General features: G+C 41.4%; 1 protein-coding gene across 4 annotated transcripts in view; it reads right to left on the bottom strand.

Moving 5' to 3' along the window:
* The window catches only part of HTR4 (5-hydroxytryptamine receptor 4), a 208,315-nt gene that overhangs the window by 14,098 nt on the left and 178,376 nt on the right, over nt 1–15,841 (bottom strand). The window lies entirely within an intron of this gene.

The following is a 15,841-nucleotide window of genomic DNA, read 5'->3' as shown; positions in this document are numbered from 1 at the left end:
CCATATTGGGTCAGACCAAAGGTCCATCTAGCCCAGTATCCTATCTTCCAACAGTGGCCAATGCCAGGTGCCCCAGTCACCCAGAACAGGTAATCATCAAGAGGGAGATTCCCAAACCTGAGCCACTCTTTTTGGGTGACAGATCTGAGGAACTGTCCCAAATTGAGATGTCATTAGAGGAGGTTTTGGAACAAATTGATAAACTAAACTGTAATCAGTCTCCAGGACCTGATGGTATTCACCCAAGAGTTCTAAAGGAACTCAGATGTGAAATTGCAGGACTACTAACTGTCAGCTGTAACCTATCATTTAAATCAGCTTCTGAAACAAATGACTGGAGGATAGGTAATGTGACGCCAATTTTTTAAAAAGGCTCCAGAGGTGACCCTGGCAACTACAGGCCAGTAAGCCTCACTTCACTACAAAGCAAATTGATTGAAACTATCATAAAGAACAAAATTGTCAGACACATAGATGAACATAATTTGTTGGGAAATAGTCAACATGGTTTTTTGTAAAGGAAAATCATGCCTCACCAATCTACTAGAATTCTTTGAGGGGGTGAACAAGCATGCAGACAAAGGATATCCAGTGGATATAGTGTATTTAGATTTTCAGAAAGCCTTTGACAAGATCCCTCACCAAAGGCTCTTAAGCAAAATAAGCAGTCATGGGATAAGAGGGAAGGTTCTCTCATGGATTGGTAACTGGTTAAAAGATAGGAAACAAAGGGTAGGAATAAATAGTCAGTTTTCAGAATGGAGAGAGGAAAATAGTGGTTTCCCCCAGGGATCTGCACTGGACCCAGTCCTATTTAACATATTCATAAATGATCTGGAAAAAGGGGTAAACAGTGAGGTGGCAAAATTTGCAGATGATACAAAACTACTCAAGATAGTTAAGTCCCAGGCAGACTGTGAAGAGCTACAAAAGGATCTCACAAAACTGGGTGACTGGGCAACAAAATGGCAGATGAAATTTAATGTTGATAAATGCAAAGTAAAGCACATTGGAAAACATAATCCTAACTATACATATACAATGATGGGGTCTAAATCAGCTGTTACCATTCAAGAAAGAGATCTTGGAGTCATTGTGGATAGTTTTCTGAAATCATCCACTCAATGTGCAGCAGCAGTCAGAAAAGTGAACAGAATGTTGGGATTCATCAAGAAAGGGATAGATAATAAGACATAAAATATCATATTGCCTCTATATAAATCCATGGTACACCCACACCTTGAATACTGCGTGCAGATGTGGTCGCCCCATCTCAAAAAAGATCTATTGGAATTGGAAAAGGTTCAGAAAAAGGGCAACAAAAATGATTAGGGGTATTGAACGGCTTCCATATGAGGAGAGATTAATAAGACTGGGACTTTTCAGCTTGGAAAAGAGGCGACTAAGGGGGGATATGATAGAGGTCTATAAAATCATGAGTGGTATCGAGAAAGTAAATAAGGAAGTGTTATTTACTCCTTCTCATAATACAAGAACAAGGGGCCACCAAATGAAATTAATAGGTAGCAGGTTTAAAACAAACACACAAAAGTATTTTTTCACGCAAAACACTGTCAACCTCTGGAACTCCTTGCCAGAGGTTGTTGTGAAGGCCAATACTATAACAGGGTTCAAAACGGAGATAGATAGATTCATGGAAGATAGGTCCATCAATGGCTATTAGCCAGGATGGGCAGGAATGGTGTCCCTAGCCTCTGTTTGCCAGAAGCTGGGATTGGGTGACAGGGCATAGATCACTTGATGATAACCTGTCTGTTCATTCCCTTTGGGGCACCGGCCATTCGCCAATGTCAGAGGACAGGATACTGGGCTTGATGGACCTTTGGTCGGACACAGTATGGCCGTTCTTATGTTCCTATGTTATGTTCTAATCATCAAGTGGTCCATCCCCTGTCATCCATTCCCAGCTTCTGGCAAACAGACATAGTCTGCAGACATATTCTGTGCTGACCCACTGTGGCTGTTAACAACATCCCTTTTATAGCAGTCACCCAATATAGTGTCCATTTCTCAAAGCTCTGTTCCCTTCTGATGCACTGAGAGAGAGAGAGAGAAATAACCCTTCGCTATAGCACATCAGAATTACAGTGACCAATCACTTGGCAGCCCAAAGTAGGTTATTTTAATGGACCCATCATTCTGAAATAAGTCTTCCACCATCTGTTTGTCCTCATAATTACAAATGCAAACAACATAATTCACAATTGCAACATAAAAAAAAAATAGAGACGAGATTAAGATGATTGTGTATGGTAGTTATTCCAGGCCATCAAGCATCTGTTCTGCTTTATTCCTGTTTCAGGCACAGGTGGAAATCAGCCTCTCTGATTCTTTATTTTGTAGCAAACTGTAATTCACAATGTGTTTTCCTGCAGTAGTTACAGATGTAGCAAGAGAAAGTGGGCAAGGTTTCGGGCTGACAATGTGATATACTCATGTCCGCATTAGTGGTGAGGCGAAGAGACCCATTTAGGCTGTGCTGAAGCAGAGTAGGCCATGACGCATTTTGGGCAGGGACACAGGTTTATCCCAACCCCAACTGGAAGAAGTTGCAAAAGAGTTAGAAAGGGGAGAAAGGGGGCAAAAGGAAAGAAACACTTCACTTTTAAAAGTAGTATTTCCCATGTTTAACAGTGTTAAGGGAAACACAGTAGATCCCAGAGATCCCAAGATGTGTGAGTGGGGACTTCATGGGCAAGGTTATGCAGCCCATGGCTGTGTTATCTTTCCCAAATTACTTCTATGAACTTGGAAAATGGACGATGAGCTGCTCCGCCTCCAGCCCACTCATTCCTCTCCCTGCTCATTTATCTCTACCCTTTCCCCCATTAGAAAACTAGTTAGATAACAACTAGTTCCTTACATACCATAGGATGAATTTCACCAGGCCCTGCCGACTTGAATTTCCAGTAGTTCTGTTTGCTTAATTCTCAGCTGTGATACTTGAGTAACTATAAAAACTATATACAGTATATCAATATTATCATAAAGCATTTACAGTGTAGATATTAAGCTACAACTCTTCAGTAGAAAAATGCCTGGCAAAAAGATATGGAGTAAAATTTTCAAAAGCACTTAAGTGACATAGAAGCCTAAACCCCATTTTCAAAAGCACCTGAAGTTGCACTGACTTTCAATGAGACTTAGATTCATCTAAGGCCCAGATCCTCAAAGGTATTTAGGCACTTAACTCCCATTGAATACCCAGTGACTTTGAGGATCTGGGCCCTAAGCCACGTAGGTTCTTTTGAAAATTTTACCCCTAACAATATCGAAGAAATAGTTACACATTGCAAATTTCTTCAGGGACGTAGTATATACAAGGTATACCCCTTATTCCTGTTTAATGGTGCCGGTTCAAAAGCAAGCAGAGCTTGCAATAGATGAGAACAATAACATTAATCATTAATTATCTGCACTCATGTAACATCTTTCATCCAAGGACTGCAAAGTTCTTTTTAAACATTAAATGATACTTAGCTACTTACTCTGAGGTAGGTAACAATGATTTTCTCTGTAGATGGGGCACACAGAACATGGCAACAACAACACTGCATACATTGAAACATATGGCATTTGGAGGCTGTGTGTGTAAGGAGCTAAGAATCAGGCCCAACTGATTAGTTGTGGCCCAACTTCTGCTTTAAGTTACACCAGGGAAAATCCAGAGTAACTCCTGTCTGTCTTACTTATTTGGCCTCCATCTAAGCTCTGCACAATCTTGAATGTATTTATACTGTAAGTTATAACATCCATTTAGATAGGTAAGTGCTATTCTCCCCAACTAACGGATGGGGAACTATGGCTCACACACGCTAAGTGGTTTGCCCAAGGTAACACAAGAAGTCTGTGGCAGAGAACTGAACGTGAATATCTTGAGTCCCAGGCTAGCACCCTAACCAGTGGACCGTCCTTACAATGTTTAGAATTAATTTCCACTGAAGATAATTCTATACCTTAATTTTGATTTGCTTCCCACTTTAGTCACAAGTTCTTTGCTGATGAAGCTGCTTTGAATTTTTTATTAAAAACAGAAGCCCCCTCCATAGCCTATATTTGTGGTGTTATGCAATGGAAGTGAACAGCAATCATATGCTCTTGGTGATGCTCTTGGTTTTCATTTCAATTGCAATATGTGGATTTACCAGCTGTAGCAACCTACATGGAACCCAAAGGGTGCAAACAGCAGTGACTTTAAGTCCTGGTAGGTTCTGTTACTCTTAGTTTGTTTTAAATGCAAGAGTATGCTTAATCCCATTACTAGACTGGGATGAGACTGGAACGTTCTGCTTGATCAAGCACACAGCCTAATTTGGACAAATTCTTCATCCATTTTGTTTTCAATTGACATTTTTGTTCTTTGCCAACCAGATAAAAAAGAAAAATTCAGTTCAAAAGGAAACAAAACGAAAAATGGAAAATATTCAATGCAAATTGTGAAACATTTTGGTTAAACAAAAACTGCTTTTTACATTGAAAAAAAAAAATCTCACTGGAACAATTTTGACCAACTCTATTCTCTGCACATTATGATATAATTACAAATTAGTCTTCAACAAATCCATCTGGGAAAATCAAGATTCTACATCTTCAGGCTATTTACTGTGGCACTAATAAGCAAGGCATGCCTTTCCCCTTATGGCTTCTCATAAGCAAATATTAGTGGGCCTCTGGTAAGGAAGATGGGGAACAAAAGTAAAGGGAGAATTATATTTGCACTGAAAAGTATGTAAAACAAGACAAAAAATTCACCCCACAACCTATTCCTATTGGGCTGTTGGCACAATGATACAAGAAGCTCCATCACCAGAAGTTCCAGTTCTTCCTCCACATTTGGAGGCATTTTAAATCTGTGGGTCCAAACCTATATTGCGAATCATTAATCACAGATGGTTCTCATGCTTATCTGTGCCCCACTCTTAATAAGTGTATGGACTTCATGGAACAAACTGACTTCCTTCTCTCTGCTGGCTCTGAGCAGAATGACTCATGCCTCCAGAGAGGGAAATTGAACTGCCACATTTGGGTAACAGCTGAAAATCGTTACAGGATGTTAAGGAGGACAGCACCGCCTACTTTATCCTGGGAAGTAGTGACTCTGCTGGAAAAAGATTTGGGGGTTGTGGTGAATAATCAGCTGAACATGTGCTCCCAGTGTGACAGTGTGGACAAAAGGGCTAATTTGACCTCTGGATGAATAAACAATCTCGTGTAGGAATAGAGAGGCTATTTTACCTCTGCATTTGGCACTGGTGTGATATCTGCTGGAATACTGTGCCCAATTCTGGTGTTCACAATTCAAGAAGGATGTGGATAGACTGGAGAGGGTTCAGAGAAGAGCTCCAAGAACGATTAAAGGGTTAGAAAACATGCTTTATAGTAACAGGGTCAAGGAGTTCTATTTATTTAGCTTAACAAAGGGAATGTTAAGGAGTGACTTGATTACAGTCTATAATTACCTACATGGGGAACAAATATTTAATAATGGGTTCTTCAATCTAGCAGAGAAAGGTATAATACAATCCAATGGTGGAAGTTGAAGCTAGACAAATTCAGACTGGAAATAAGGCACAAAGTGACCGTAATTAACTACTGGAACAACTTACCAAGTGTTGTATTGGATTCTCCATAATTCTCCATCATTTTTTAAGTCAATATTGGATGTTTTCCCAAAAGATCTGCTCTAGAAATTATTTTGGGGAAGTTCTATGGCTTGTGTTATACAGAAGGTCAGGGCTAGAGGATCCCAGTGGTCCCTTCTGGCCTTGGAATTTATGACTTTCTGAACCTGCTCAATACAATTTCTGGGGTGAAATTGAGCTTGGAATTTACCTCTCATTCTTCTTTTTTGCTGATATGTGTTAATGTTGCAGAACATCTTAAATTGATTTCATATTCCCTGTTGGTAACCTATCTAATGTTTCCAGTACAACTGCTCAGATTGTCTCTCTGTAAATTACTCATTTATCCTAATTTCAAGAGAGAGAAGGATTTTGGTTTCTGATTTGTAATCTTTGTGTTTCTTTGCATGATTGACGTCTTTTCACCCAGAGACAGATTAATGATTTATAGAAGGTGTATTTGTTAAAGATATGTTAGCCCTTTCACATACACCTCTGTAATTCCTTAGGATCTTCTTTGCCTTCTGAGTGGCAAATTTTTAAGGAATTTATTTTGAATGGACCAAAGCAGCAATGAAGTTTAAGTGTATGCAAGAGCTGGGAGACCACCATAGAGCTGTTGTGTTAGTGCTCACTGATGTTTAAGAACGCATTTCCTTTAGTCACGTTTACACATTTGCTCACTTCCTTTGAAGATTCAAGCATATGTTTTACTCCCACAAATGCTTGAGGAAAGTAAATTTTAAGCTAGAAATGCCAAGGTGAAACTCTGCTTGTGCCAATATTCAGACTGGCTCCCTGCACCTGCTTGGGAGCTAAATTTTTCTGCCTAGCTGACAAATGTCTCCATCCTCTTCTGCCATGACTATTTATCTTCACTGCATACTGACAGTCAGTAAAGCCAGTAAGCATATTTTATGTAAGGCACTGCTTAATGAGGCAGGAGTACAGGGTTCCCTTACCACAGTGCTGGCAAAGAAACAGTTAAACAAGTCAGACTAGTATCTTTGTAGCTAGAATCATACATGCACATAAGTTATACTCTTCAACAGTCAGCCAACAAATCCTACAATAGGATACATCTTGACAATGGATACACAGCTGGTGTGTTGAGACCACAGCTTATCAGGCTGACCAATATGATCGAATTCTTTCCTTGTGCTCCCCATCTGTCTGTCTGTATTCACTTCTTGTTTCTTGTCTTATACTTAGATTGGAAGCTGTTTGGGCCAAGCACCATCTTTTGTTCTATGTTTGTATGGCCCCTAGCACGATGGGAACCATAATCCAGCAACACCAGTACGTCCCTGAAAAGATTCAAAATTTCCTAAAATACCCCAATCAAGTTTGAAGGTATATTTGACCTGCTATTGTCTCCTTAATATTTTTTTAAAGGAAAGAAAATTTAGAGTTTGGGCCTAAGCAGTGCACAGTGGACAGTGTGATGCAGTGTGTAAAATGTACATAAATATAGTCAAAAAAGCAACTTTCTCACTACAGCTGCATTTTTAACATCAGTTTCTCATGAAGGCATTTAGATGGATTCACCAGCAATGTGGATTTTAAAACATTTTGTGGTCAAATTTAAATACAAATTTGTCTCGGAATCACTTGACGTTCTTGAGCCATCGTACTCAATGTGTGAAGTATCTACTTCAGATCAAGTACATTCCATCACATCTTGTGACCTGGAACTAAGCATATGCTCATCATTCTTTATTAAAATTTAGTTGGACTTTTATAAAAACAATTGCTTCCCATCCCACTTATTCCAGCTTCTGGTATATCTTGTCAGATCTCTCCATAGAGCCTCACTCCTAAAATGAGCTCCCAGTTCTCACTTCAAGAAAGAAACATGCCACTGAAAGGAAATGTGTATTTTGACTTCCTTTACTTCAGTTTGTTCCTCTTCTCCCTTTTCTCTTCTTTACAGATGTAACTCAAATAGTCCCTGCACACTGTTTATTAGCGGAACTCTGCCTGGGTTCTCACTCTGCCCGGGTTCTCACTCTGCCCATTCAGCTTTGGCTCCAGTGGATTGGCTCTGCATTAGCTGCAGTCTCAGGCTCATTTCAAGACTGCATCCAACCAGACATGTGCAATTCCATGGAAAACAGTGGAGTTATACCAAGGGTGAATCTGGCTCCTTGAGTTTGGTCTGTGTCAAAGTTACATCAGCTCAGTTAGGTAAAGTAATGTGATTTATACAGCTGAGGACCTCACTGGATTATGTTCAGGAAATGAAATTGAAGAAGCCAGTCTGATAACTGGATGGTAACCTTCAGGAGATCCAAACTCAAGAGTGGAATACAGGAAAGGGACTATCAAACACTTGGTGGTAAGTCTGTAGCCTCCAGCCCAATCAACGGTACTGGAGTGAATTTTAGAGAACATTGGTCACTGAGCCTCTTTTTCCTATGTTATATGGCAAAGCTCACTGGTTGGGAGGAGTGTCCTGGATTGAGAACCTCAGAGACTGAAGTTCTTTATTTATCCACTGGAGAGTTACAGCATGGTCACCATTAGTGCAAGTTTGCCTGTACTGCCTCTCTCCAATGTGCCTCAAACCTGACCCTGACGGATCATTTCTACGGGTGTGGACAATTCAGCTTGGCCTCTCAAGGGAGATTGCCAGGCACTGCCGTCCCCCTGCTACAGACCCCAGAAGAGAGAGAGATTTATCAAAAATCAAAAACAGGGAACTAGTTTGAGACAACCGATGCATTTCATGTGAGTCACCACGGTGGCAGTGACTTACAGTCATTACAGACAGGACTGAGAGGGCAAAGGCTCTGCATTCCATTATCTTTGCTTACCAGCCCAGATCCTCATGCATGATGCTATAAAGCAGGGGTAGGCAACCTATGGGATGCGTACCAAAGGTGGCATGCGAGCTGATTTTCAGTGGCACTCACATTGCCTGAGTCCTGACCACTGGTCCAGGGGGGCTCTGATGCCAGCCTGGGGTTCCATCCGCCGGCCCTGCTCAGCCTGCTGCCAGCCCTGGGTCCCAGCCACTGGTCCAGGGGGCCTCTGCTGCTGCCCTGAGGTACTGGCCACCGGCCCGGGGCTCTGCTCCTGGCCTTAGCCCGGGGCTCTGCAGCCGCTCCCAGCTGTGGCCCTCTGGCCCCAGCCTGGTGCAGTGACGGTTGCAGACAGGGCCAAGAGGGGGCACAGCTCAGCATGGATTGCATGGATTCTTGTTACTGGCATGCAAAACCTTAAATTAGAGTGAATCAATGAAGACTCGGCACACCATTTCTGAAAGGTTGCTGAAAGTCTGGCCCCACTCAGAACAGTCAACCTGAATAATAACCTTCTAAGAAGGCAATTGTATGCTTTATACACCACGGAAGTGTAGAAGAAGAAGAGAAAAGCATGAGACTAAAACTATCTGATCTTAACCCTATTTACAAATACTGACTATGAACTAATAGAATAGAGAACAGCTGAGCTTTTAAAAGATTTCTTTAAAGAGTTTGTTAAGAGAAGATGGTCTTGGAGTTAAGACACTAGTCTGGACCTTAAGGGAACGAGGTTCAGTTCTGAGATCTGCCAGATTTTCTGTGTGACCTTTGGCAAGTTACTTAATTTCTCTGTGCCTCAGTTCTTCATCTATAAAATGGGGAAATTAATACTCCCTTTGTCCATCTTGCCATTTTAGATTGTAAGCTCTTAGGGCTAGAGGCTGTCCCTTGCCACCTGTATGTAAAGTATCTAGCACAATTTGGACATTGTCTTGGTTGGGGCCTCGAGGTGCTATTGTAAGAAAAAATAATTAATATAATAGTTTGTTCCAAATAACATATGTAGTTTAGTTTAAAATGTTTTGCTTATGTAAAATGGGACTAGGCTAAAATACCCTTCAGTACAGTACAATCTGAGGCTGTATTAAGTACTTTTTGAAAATCCAATCACTCTACAAGTATTTGCTAAAATTCCTTCTTCCTTCATTTGTGAAGTCTAGTATATGTTTCCAACTAGATAAGTAACTAGTATTAGATTATATTTGCCCAAAGCCCTTTGCTACAGTTATCTAAGGGCATCTTCCTCATGGTTATGATTCTCCTTTTCCTCCTTATTATCATCATAGCATAGGAAATACTTGCATCTAGATTACTGAAGTTTCTGAAGTGTTCTAAGTTTGCTAAATGGAAATGTAGAGATAATTGCAGGTACGGTTTCATGCATCCAGTTTGTGTGTGTATATAAAGTCAAAGTACTTAGACTGTACATTTAGTCTGCTTCATCTAGCAGTGATTTTTTTTTCAATAAATGGAAATAACTATGGAATTATGGCTGTCATTCAGAGCAAAGATTTCAGCATGAATTACAGCCAACAAGTTCTTTCAAAGGTCAAAGTTTTGAGGAGAGCGGCAATAAGCTCTTGCATGGAATATGTATATAGCAGCAATGAAAATCAAATCTTCGTTCAGTTCTAATTTGCTTTACTGACTAGCAGGGCAATAAACTCCCCTCCTCCCTCTCTCTTTGCCTCATCAAATGCTGGATCCCATTCCATGCTATAACAGTCACATTGCAGCAATGCTTATGCACCAGACTCTCATTTGAAACCTGCACCCTCCTGCTGAGCACAAACCACAGAGGAAGGTGCTCAGTGCAATAGCAGCATGCTCCAGCTGCAGCCCATTTGCCATGACAGTGTTTCACATTCCCTCCATCACCAAGAAGCCTTTCGCATGTCAGTTGTTATCTGTCATTGTTTCAGACCTCACAAGATGTGGACACATGCCAAATACAGGGTTCTATGGCCCTAGTCATCCCACCCCTGCCCTGTTGAAGACAAATGGAGTTTTTCCATTGGCTTCCATAGGCAGTGGACTGGGCCTTCGAAGTCCATTCCTTGTTGATCAGTGATTGATTGCTTGATGTGACATTGCTAACATAGGCCTGGTTTGATTTCAGATGACAGCAGTAAATTCATTTTTGTTGTGATTAGAATAGGATCTGAACTCTCAAATTAAGCCTGTGTGGCTTGCACATCTCCATGTGCTCTAGTCATATGCAAATAATCTCTCCCTGTAACAGGCCGTGGAACATATTAAAAAACTGTTAGTTCAAAATTTAAATCAGCATTATCCACGGGAGAGAGTACTCAGGAGGGTGGTTGTGGGGTGCAGAGCCTTTTTCCTCTAGAGACTTGTTTGAATCCAGCTCAGGTCAGCACCACGACCAAAAGCAATTAGCCATTGATTGCTTGGTTTGGTGGCCTTTGTCAAATAAGCCACTGAAGTACAGTTGTGTCCTAATTAGAGAAGTGTCCACATCCCAAAATGCACTATCACCGTTGTCATAATTGCCCGCCTTGTTGTCAGTCTCAGAGAGAACAATGACTTGATGGGGATGAAAGCTAAGCACCAAACATGGTCCTTCAGAGGTAGGAGACAGGAACGTTGGAAGCTTTTGCTGCTGTTGTCTCTGTGCTTAGATAGCCCATTAGTCTGATCTGTTATGGTGACTCCCATGTTTCTATTCTGTGCACGAGCAGATGACATCTTACAGAGCTAGCAAACGTGGCAGCTTTCACCAGCACAAAATTCACCTTTAAAGTTATCTGCCTCATTTTCCTAATGACAGTTTTGATTCCCCCTAGAACAATAGATGCTGTGTTCCTCCGGCACATTGTTAATACATTCACCGCACACCTCTCTTGAAAATGACTAATGAATTATCTCTCACCTCTTCATAGACGAAAGGAGAAAGCTCCCAGACAAATCCTACAGACTTGAGACGCTAAAGAGTTCCGAAAAAACTTCAGAATTTGGGTGTTTATGTGAACACAACTTCTGAACATTTTGGCCCAGATCCTCAAAGGCATTTAGGCTCCTAAATCCCACTGAAATCAATGGGAATTAGGAGCCTAAATACCTTTGAGGATCTGGGCCTTTGAGGCTTACTCCTTGCTGTTCACTATGCACCATACTCTAGAGTCTAGCTTGGAACCTTAATCAGCTAATTCAGTCTGAATTCTTCCCCTCCATTTACAGTGATGATGGTGGCTCAATACTCCTTGGCTATTGGACACTGTTCTTCTGTGAGTTGCAGACAGAGGCTGAGTGAATTTGTTGTGCCAAGCACCCGAAAGACAAATCTCTAAATGCGCTGAGAAATGATGATGGAGAGTCCCCTACCTAATTAATCATCGGTCCCTTTGTGTTTATGAAGAGCCCATCACCACGGTGTCTAAGTACCAATATGATAAAATACCAGGTTACGTTGTGTTGAAATATATACAATTTTTAAAAACATCTTTATATTTTAACTGGGGATTTTGCTTTTTGTTCACAGCTGCTCAGAGGATCTCAGTGGAAACAGGTGCAGAGCCTCAGATCTCCTCTCAGAGAGTGGTAGGGGGCAGTTGGATGAGATGGAATGACTGGTGATTTTTGTCAGAAGTAAATCTTGCTTAACAGCATTCAGGAGCATAATCATTCTCAGTGAAGAGAACCCTTCCCTAACTCACTCCTTCTCTGACTCGTACTCTCCTCATCACAGACTTTAGAGATGGTAAAGACCTGCTAATTCACCCAAGCCATCTCTCTGCCAATGCTGGATTGTTCCCGAAAGCACACTTTCCATTGCTTTGTCCAGTCTAATTTCAGATGTCCCAGGTAGTGGTACTCCACTTGAGAGACTATTCCACATGCTAATGGATGTCACTGCTGAGAAACTTATGCCACTCATCATCTTAAATATCCCTGAGCTCTATTCCAACCCCATTACTCCAAGTTAGATTCCCCCCCTGTTCCAGACTGGCCAGTTCTGCACCCTCCTCAGGTGTTTACACCCTTCAGACCCTCACTCACACATGGCTATCATGTGCCCCCATTTTCCATTTCCGGATATTCCTGTCAACTTTAGCAATAAGTTATGGAACTTAGGGGCTATGATCCTGGGTATGGCACAGAGAGATAGTGGCAAAAAGAGGCTCCATAGGATGAGGTCAATCAAGAGAAGGTGACTCTTCCCACTTCAGACATGCCATAGCTCTTCCTTATCATAGAATCTCAGGGTTGGAAGGGACCTCAGGAGGTCATCTAGTCCAACCCCCTGGTCAAAGGAGGACCAATCCCTAAATGGCCCCCTCAAGGATTGAACTCACAACCCTGAGTTTAGCAGGCCAGTGCTCAAACCACTGAGCTATCCCTCTTCCTCTCTGCATTGTCCTTTTTCTGTTATGATATTTAATGTGTTCATAGAAGTAAGGCAAACAATCAGACCCTGCACGACTATCATGGCCCTGACATCACTGAGAGAAATACTAGTGTTCAGGGTTCTAAAACCATTTTATCTTTATTCACACCAGGGAGAGAGGAAATGGGAGTGGGGGAGCGAGAGAGACCATTTAATCTACACACTACAGAATCTAAACCCATTCATTCCCCTCCTCCTCTCACTGGCTTTACATTTACATTTCTCCCTCATTAGCATTACATTTGGAGTTACATTATCTACTGTGATTACCTGTGCATTTTGGTCTATAGTTTATTTTTGCATCATAATTAGCACAGCACACAAGGCAGGTCTGATAATTAGCAGAGTAATTAGGTGCTCAGTAGTGCTCAGCAATGTTAGAAATATACAGCATCCCGTTATGAGGGATTTATTGCTATCTACACATGTGCAATAGTTCACAGTGGGTTTCTTGGAACAAGAAAATTCAGATAGAAGACAATGAATGTTCTTCATAATAGGAGATCTTGCAACTACCATAATTAGATCTTTTATCTGCTGGAAAAAAATATAGTCCATTTTTCAAAGCAAGTAAGTGGTGACAAAAACAACTGAGGTTGATATTTCATGGAATGGAGACATTGCATTCCAGAATGGTTGGCTTCCCAGTGACGCAGACCATGAAGGCCAGTATTATGCCCATAGTGCCTGGAACTCTGGTTACTTAGGGCCCTGTCCAAGAAGGCAGTTAAGCTTGAGCTGCTTGGGAAATATTTTTTTTATTCTTGCAAAAAAATGTTGATAAATTTTGATTTTTTTTCTTCAAAAGTTTTTAGAGTTTCATAAAAAAATGAATTGTAAAAGTTTTTGTTTTTTTTTGACAAAAAACATTTGTTTTGTTAAAATCAGACATTTCAGAGGGAATTTTCCATTTTGACCAAAAAAAAATTGAAAAGTGTTTTGAATGAAAAACGCTAACCAGCTCCAGCCTAAGCATGTGCCTAACCTCAAATATAAATGAGACCCTTATAGAAGATGAGCATAATATAGTGTTTTCCCCAATCCCCCAAGGGATGGTAGCTCAAGTGATCTCACTTATGCTGTCTGGTCCCCCACCCCATATACGCATCCCTTTCCCTAATACCTGATCCCCATCTTTAGCTTAGTTAAATATAATACCAAAATAATACAACGAATAGGTATGTTTTTAGTGCCTGAGTTTTGACATATTGACATTCCAGAGAGGATCCTCCCACCAGATTATTTCTCTCACTCATTCACTGGCAAATTAATGGCTAGCTGGACAAATTGTGGGCTAGCTGCCCTTCATGGATGCAGTGGGGAGCAATGGAAAGTGACACCGGTGGCTAAATATTTGTCACTGTGTGCTGGGATGTAACATCCCCACTGCCATTCATTTTGATAGGATTCAGTGGCTAAGTCTAGGCATACGGTGTTAGATACACATACTCCCAGACATCCTGGTGCGATGGCCCCTTATCTGAATACAGCTCTCCCAGTCTTAGTGACACTGCTCTTGAGCATCTCCTAGCAAGAAGCCCAGGCAATTCCTATGTGTCAGCCCCACCAGCTTTTCCCAACAAGGTCAGGGGGTTCACATAAATACACTTTCATGTGTGACATTAACCCAGTGAAAAAAACTGCCCCTAAATCTTTCTAATAGGAGCACCGGTTCTGGCTCCAAATACCATGGCGAAAAGAGCTCCCCCTCTTCAGAAAGTATCCAGTAGAGACTGGTTAAGGTCACGCACAGACTATCTGAATTGGTCAGAACTGGAGGACTTTTCTCCAACTGGGGGGCAGTGAGGGAGACAGGCTGAGGACAAGCTGCACTGGAGTGAGGGACAGTCAGTCGGGGGCTCCAAGGGAATGGACAGCATAGTCACAGACCTCTGTCTGTCCTCTGAGGGGTCTGGTGAGAAAAAAGAGCAGTGGGGCAGGCCCTTTTCAGATCCACTATTGCACATGTTGCCTGCAGACTGCAATTCACTCTGTAAGAGTCTTGGCTGCATTGGTCAATGCATTGATTCTGGCCAGAAGATGAGGTAACTAGGCCCATTCAGAATGTCTGGCAACCAGGTGAGAGGAACACATACACCGATCACCAACAAAGTCATCTCCCTTCCCTGCTCCGGCATGACCCTCTTTCTCCAGAAAGTCTCCTTTCTATACGGAAGTCAAAGGTTCCTGGAGTCCTTTCACTTAGCACCTGGAGCTCTGATGCTATCTGGCATGCAGGCTCAGTTGGAAGGCTCATAGTTACCTTGCAAGTAATTAGTGCTGCTGTCTGCACCACACATGAAACTGGGAACCCTTTGCCAAGACTGCAATAAGCCATGTTCCTTGTTTTAGTCCATTTACATTTAATTAGCAGGATAACAATGGGCACAAACAAGGTAAAATCAAACCAAAGCCCTTGTATTCATGAAACATGTAGTAAATAAGGGCCAAAGGGCATGGGGTTTAACATTACCTGCAACTATAAGTTGAGAGTCTCTTTAATATCCTGCAATACGCTTGTTTTGTAATTAATGCCCATTAGACAATGCCTCCTTCTGCAGTTTAAATTATGGTGATTAGCTACTGTGTGACCTGTATTGAAGCAGGCAACATGATTGTTATTTATTATATATTTCAATAGCACTTAATTCTCTGGGTTTAAAAAAAAGCTAGCCTTAAATATATATCTGTATAGCTATGCTCAGATAACTAGAAATGCATATGAAGAAATGTGTGCCCATTATTGCAACTGCATGTGCAAGCCAAGGTAATTGCTTGTGTAGCTAGACGTCCAACTGGTCATATGAGATTACACAGTTACCATTATTGCATTCACTGCTAAAGTGTTCATTTATATGCACATACACCTTTGTAGGGGCAATTCTACAAATCTGAGCCTTCACCAAAAAAGTAGAGGATGCCCATATAATATATCTTTATTTAGAAGCCATGACTTCTTTTAAATTCTATTATTTTACCCTGAA

The sequence above is a fragment of the Lepidochelys kempii genome, chromosome 8 (genome assembly GCF_965140285.1).
Source record: "Lepidochelys kempii isolate rLepKem1 chromosome 8, rLepKem1.hap1, whole genome shotgun sequence".
NCBI classification, from domain to species: domain Eukaryota; kingdom Metazoa; phylum Chordata; order Testudines; family Cheloniidae; genus Lepidochelys; species Lepidochelys kempii.
Note: the sequence above shows the minus strand (reverse complement) of the source record. Positions and strands in the feature narration are given on the sequence as shown.